This window comes from Penaeus monodon, chromosome 3, assembly GCF_015228065.2.
Source record: "Penaeus monodon isolate SGIC_2016 chromosome 3, NSTDA_Pmon_1, whole genome shotgun sequence".
NCBI lineage: Eukaryota > Metazoa > Arthropoda > Malacostraca > Decapoda > Penaeidae > Penaeus > Penaeus monodon.
Window position 1 is genome coordinate 50,502,921 of NC_051388.1, and position 6,676 is coordinate 50,509,596.

Here is a 6,676-nt window from a genome sequence, read left to right on the forward strand (position 1 = left end):
TCAAGGAAGAACAGAGGGGGAAGCTTGTCAGCAGTTCAAGTCAGAATAATGAAGGTGAGGAAACCGTGTTAACAACGTTTAAAACATCATATTATAAAATTCTCAGGAGCCTCTGCAGGCCTTTACTTTGGGCGTTTTGTCTTTGGAATCTGATTGAGAAATTTCAGTGTATCCTCATTGGTATTCTATAAACTGTATGACTGGTACTTGGTAAATGGATTCAGATAATCATAGAGTAAAGTGACCAATAAGTTAAGTGTATCTTTTAAGAAAAAAAATATGGTGGGAACCAAGCATGAAAGCATTACTTCTGAAGTGTATTGATATGGTTTGTAACAATACTGACATAGAATATACATTTTCACAAGCCACCACTTCATGAATTGGTAAATGTTACACCTGCTTTTTTTTTCCCTCTCTTTTTTCTTTTCTCACGTCTTCTTCTTCAAACTTATTTTCTTTTATACTGAAAATAGGTATAACTTTCTTGACTAGAAAGCTAGTACAATTGATGGGTCACCACCTTGTCCTTTTACGAAATAATAATGCACCCAAGACCATTAGTACCAGAAGTTTCACTGATTGTTTGGATAGCGAGGACAGCCTTATTTGGCAACAACAATCAACTCCCACTAGCCTGCACAAAAAAGGATGCACCGTTCACCAAAGTAGGCAGTAAAGTAGCAATCAGAGAGCTACCAGTGATCCCAGCGTTAACAATCCAGGGAAGCAGGCTGCACCTTCAAGGGAAATTCAAGCTCCCAGTCTACAAAACATTTTAGAATAGGGAATTGAAAATTATTTAAACCAAATTGCATTGCAGAGCAAGAACAGAAGCCAGTTTCAGAGAGAACCTAGTGGATCACCAGTACTTAAAATCCAATGATGAGTGACAGCATTAACAACCCTCTGATTTTCAGCCCATCTCAGAAAATGGAGTGAACAAGGGGTGGGTCACAGCTCTTCCCCTCCAGTAGGGGAGATTTCTCCACTGATTACAAGAAAACCAGTACCTGTCACAAGGAGTGGCTAACTCCCCAACACGAACCAGTCATTCTCCATCTCATGAAGATTCCGTCATGTTGAGTAAGAACTTCCCTGCCATCACAAGTAACAACAATCAGTCAGTTTTATAAGAATCCTGTGATGAGTGATGAGAAACACCACTTTACACAAAACGGATGAACAGCAATCAGAGATGTTTACGAAACATATGGATCTGACAAGGAAAATGTTAAGCCTTACTCTCCAGCTATTAGTGAAGGCAAAACAACAGAGCCCAGTAACTTTGCTCAGTCCTTACAGAAAGGGTTGATACACCCCTTCAGTAGTATAATAGCACATTAATATCCCAGGGAATCCAGTCCTCTCATCGCCCACTTAGTGAAGTCACTCATCAGTCAGATCGTAATTTCTGGCCAATCAAGTAATCAATTTTAACCCAAATGTTTATCATTTAATTGAGAAACAGAATGATCAATATTTTTCAGGCTACAGAGTTTCTCTAGAAAAGTTTATTATAGAAGCAGAACATAATGAGGCTCAAGAAACAAGGAATCCCAAGAATATTGAGAGAAATAGTAATGGCCACAGTGCTAAGGCGCAGTGAATCAGAAACAAATATTTAAGGATACTTGCAGTCAGACAGAGCTTGATAATGTGAGACTAAGTCATAGGAATTAATCTGAAATTTCATGGCAGATTTGATGCGTCTGTTATGCCATCTGAGAATGCCAGTTGAAAGAGGCCCTGAGCAAGATGCAAAATTTGAGTCTAGAGAAGCTGTGAAATTTCTTCAGACAAGCAACAAAAAGGTCAGGGAAAGACAGCAGAATAACATTTAGAGATAATTAAATCAGCCAACTTATTAAAGAGGAGGGATTTCCTCCTCAAGACAAGCAACAAATTGGACAGTGCACAAGGAAAATGTCCCTGACAATGCAAAGTTGGTCATGACAACTATTGAGGAAGACCTCCCATCCAGATCTTCAAGTCCACATTAGGATTACAGAGTACCATGATGGCAGTAGGCACAGGAGGCTGACTGTGGTATGAGGTCTGTATTAATCCTAGGGAATGTTGAACTCAGGATTGGTATTTTTACATCTGCTAATATCCCAATAAAAATTTGTCTTTCATTATTGATACCTATATAATTTTTCTCCAGGCTTATTTTTATAAGGTTTATTGCAGGTATTACTTTAAGAATAGTAATCCTAATGGTGGATTAACATTTTGTTCCAGAAATCAAAGAAGAAAAGTGTAGAATGGGAGGCTCCCTGTCTTGGGTGAGAGTGGCGAGTAATGTGCAGTTCCCAGCGCCCACGATAGTCCTCAGCATCAGGAAGTGCACCAGCTAAAGCAACAGGGGTGACTTTTTATACAATGTCATGGTATGTTTTCCCCCCTCACAAAAGTTGTTATTTTTGCTTGTTTGGTAAGCTTGGAACAGCATTTATTTAATCCTACAATGGTTGTCTCGACATTTTGTATCACATCCTGTGACTCTGGCAACCTCTAGCCTTTGGCCTGGGGAGTTTGCTGTATATAGTGAACTTCCTGCTCCAGCTCAGTTGCTCAATGATGAGTTGGTTTTTTGCATGACAGCTGTAGGCATGCCCGGTTATAAGAGGTTAGATTCCTCATATTCCTTTTTTCATTTCCTGAATCTTTCCCCACATCATAGGTTAGAAAGATAAAAAGCAAGAGAGGCTTTTTTTTTTTTTTTTCTTTTCTTTTTTTCTTTTCTTTTCTTTTTCTTTTTCTTTGTCTTTTCTTTTTCTTTCTTTTTCCGTTTTCTGTTTCTTTTTCTTTTTCTTTTTCATTTCTATTTCTTTTTTGTTTTTTTTTCTTTTCTTTCTTTCCTTTTCTTTTCTTTTTTTCTTTCTTTCTTTTCTTTTTTTCTTTTCTTTCTTTCTTTCTTTCTTTCTTTCTTTCTTTCCTTGTTCTTATCTTTCTTCTTTCTTTCTTTTTTTTTTTCCAACATGCGTCAGAACATTATATTCAATTGAAGAGGCTTATGTTGAGAGCTATCTTCTGTGGTTTAGTTTTAATAGGTTTTGTTATTGTGCTTTAAGAAAATGTCAGAAATATTGAATTTTACTTAAGGGTATATGCAACACCTGGTGTCTTTCTTAACTAACTATAGAGGTATATATTGAAACTTCATAGATAAATAGTATCTCTGTTGCTTACATTTATTGTGAGCCATATTTGTTGTGACACATAAATTGGCACAGTATTATAATACTAAACCATATTTTTTTGATTTTTGGCTTTGAGTAGTCCATTGGTATTCCTACTGCCCCATTTTGAATTTTCCTGGTGCTGGGTTTTCATCTTTATCAAGTGTACAATATTGTGTAAAATTAGGTATTTTTGTCACTGTTCCTCTTATAGCTTTTAATCTCCTATCACCCTAATCCTAATTCTAGTTTATAGGTGCTTAGCTGCTTGTAAAAACAATTTTCCCAGGCATTTCATGTAAATCTACTTCATAAATTTTCTGTGATAAAAACCAAATAATATATTGGACAAAGATATGATCCAACTAAAGAAACTGCACTTTTCTCACTTATTTAGTGATTCTCATGTCTTACTCTTTATACGAAAGGCATAAATTTTAAAAATTGAAACATATTTCCAATAAGAGGAATTTATTTTTAGGGATAACTACAGTAAGTGCTCAGACTGCCCCATCAAAAATTCTTTTTTTCCACTTTACCTGTGTTGTTTAATTGAACCTCACTCCTTGGATTCTCATATCTACTAATCATTGGAAAACGGTTTATTTTAAGCCAAGAAATCCGGACGACTATAGGAGCTCAGAGATAAGCATGCACTCCATCTGTGTGTTCATGTGTAGCTATCTTCCAAAGTTACTACTGAGCCTATGTGTGAGTTGCCAATGGCTCTTCACCCTCCTTGAGCAACACATTCAGATAGACTGGTGAAGTAGGATTTCAGTGGAAATTCACTTTTGTTCTATGTGGATAGGCCCTAACTTGCCACACTACTCGTGGGTTAGGACCTTTGTCCATTTAAACCCATGTCACGCATTTAAATTGTATGCTGTTAGTCTGTTACTGTTTGACCCAAAACATTTAGAATATAGATGATCAATTTCAAGTCAATTCGACATGTATGACATCTGCATTGATATGAAAAGTATTTCTTGCCATACTTTTTAAGCATCTTTTTGTTGTTCTTGTGTGTTTTTTATTAAAAGCTACCTGCTGGCTCTCTCTCTTATTATAATTATTATTTGTATTTATATCTTCCAGACAAATATTCAGCATATTTTGCAAAATTCTAAGGCTGCAGAGGAAGAGGAAAGAAGTGAGAATGCTGCCAGTCACCAGAGACAGAGGGTACGAGTCTGAGGTTTATGTGCCTAGAGTTGGTTAAATAAACATTTCTGCATTAATATTATTGTTGACAGGTGCTATGCCATACCATGTCATCCCTCTTCCAAAGTGTTTGCACTAAACAGTTGTTCAGTCAGTTAACCCATTGCCGACGGGTGGAATGTACGTACATGCCATGACATGGCGGGACCATCTGCCGGGGACACGTACGCACATGCCATAGAGTATGTATGGACATGCCATGAGTTTTTTTTTACAATCACGGCAAAAGATTATTTTTTTGCCAGTGAAAGTGTGATTAAGTCGGTTTTAACACTTTCTCATTTTTACCATGCAATAAATAAAAAAATGCAACAAACCAACGATTTCAACTCCATGATGCCGCACACTGCTTATTTTATTCGGACTATAGATCGAATAATGATCAATATTGGGGTCTATATAACAACAAAAATACCCTTCAGTCTCGATTTATTAGGAAGTTTGGCAAGTAGAGACTTTAAAAAATAATGAAAACTGAAAATACAACATATCTTCATAGTATTACGAAGAAACAGCATGGGATGCTGGTATTTGGCATGAGTGGTCGCGCATGCTAGGGCGACGATATAAGTCCCTGGCAGCGAGGCCCAGGCCAATATAAATACTACCCGTCGGATAAGGGTTAAAAGATGCAGACCCTCAAAAGTATGCTTAAAGTCACTTGTAGCCTTGTTTCCTGGAAGGTCATATATGCTGCAGCCAACAGCTCAGAGTGAGGAAGTTATATTTTTACCATGCTTCTAATTTCTGCATTCAGCACCCAACACATGGTCATGTAACACCTGTCAGCATTGAGATAAAAGATAATTTCAGTGAACCTTTGGATGAGATAGTGAAGAGGTTTTTCTTTTTTCAGGAGTCGAACAGTTCCACTGATCAACAGGAAACAACAGTAATTGACCCCCAGACGGAAGCCGTCAGGAAACAGTTAATGCAGTTTGGTATTAGTTTCATTGACCCTGCTACACTGGCTTCAAACAACAGGTATTAAGGAACTGTTTACTGTAATATTGTTGTTGTTTCAGTCATTCTTTTCACTACAGATGAAGAAAATTTACAAAACAAAAGATAATACAGACACTGTTCCTAGTTGCAGTTTCAACTTCCTCAGATGCAATGACATTTATTCTTGCTTCTTTCATCTTGCTTTTGTCATGCCAGATTCTTCACAAATTCAGATCATTTAAAATAACTGCATAAATTTCTGCATTAGGAGCTTCATTTTGATAAACAAGTTTTCCCATTCCTGCAAAAACATAATGCTATAGGTATTTTGAAACTGCGAACCTTTCATGTTTTACTCTCAAATCTTTGTGGAATTTACTCTTCTTTTGTAAACCATAGAAGCTTACAGGAAAATTAGGGATGGAAGGAGTGGCAAGGAAGTTTGCATATTTTTTCAAGTAATATATTGTCTCTAATATTTTTCTTTACAAAAATGACTATATTTGATGAAAAAAATAAATATAATTATTCACTTTACTGTAAACTATAAGGAATTTCAAGGTGATTGTACTCCTCATACTTGCATTTTCTCATTTTCTTCCATGTCCTACCAAAATACCCCTTCTTTTCAGACCAGTATTGGATACCATGTACCTGCCAGGACTCCATAACATGCTGTCCTTGTACCAACACTCCATGCCCACCTCAGAGACAGTGCCATACCAAGAGACCGATGCTACAGCTGCAAAGTACCTATCAGATGCACAACTAGCTGCCATTGCTGCAGCATCTCCTGGTAAGACATCACTCATTGGTTTAATTACACTGTTATAGATTGGTAATATGCACATTTCTGCTTGCAAAGGATGACTATGACCGTCCATTTTTCCAGTATTGTCAGCTGTTTTTTCCCCGTCTTATAAATTATTTTGTCATAAAGAAATCAAGTGAATAACTAACTATACATCACATCTTATAAAGAAATAGGTAGGTAATTTTCTCCACATAAAATATAAGAAAATTATTTGTTGGCACACTAAGGAGCCCCTGTTTTTATTATCTGACATATAAGAAAATAAATACTGGTTTTATACATTGTGACCAGAATATTGCTACCCTGTTATTTCATATAATTGCAAAATTTTGCTTTCCTTATTTATGTTGGCTGAAACTGCAGGATATTTAGTCTGATACTTATCTCTCTCTTGCAATAATTTTGTGCGTTCATATCCTGAATATTATCCCCCCTGTGCTATATTATGTTTTTTGGTAATCTGGGGGGGGGGGGGGGGTTATATCAGGTAGGCTATGTGATTTTTTAA

The 6,676-nt window shown here is 36.6% G+C and overlaps 1 pseudogene; it reads left to right on the forward strand.

Moving 5' to 3' along the window:
* The window catches only part of LOC119596548, a 6,607-nt pseudogene extending 155 nt beyond the window's left edge, over nucleotides 1–6,452 (forward strand).
* The last annotated feature ends 224 nt before the right edge of the window (nucleotides 6,453–6,676 follow it).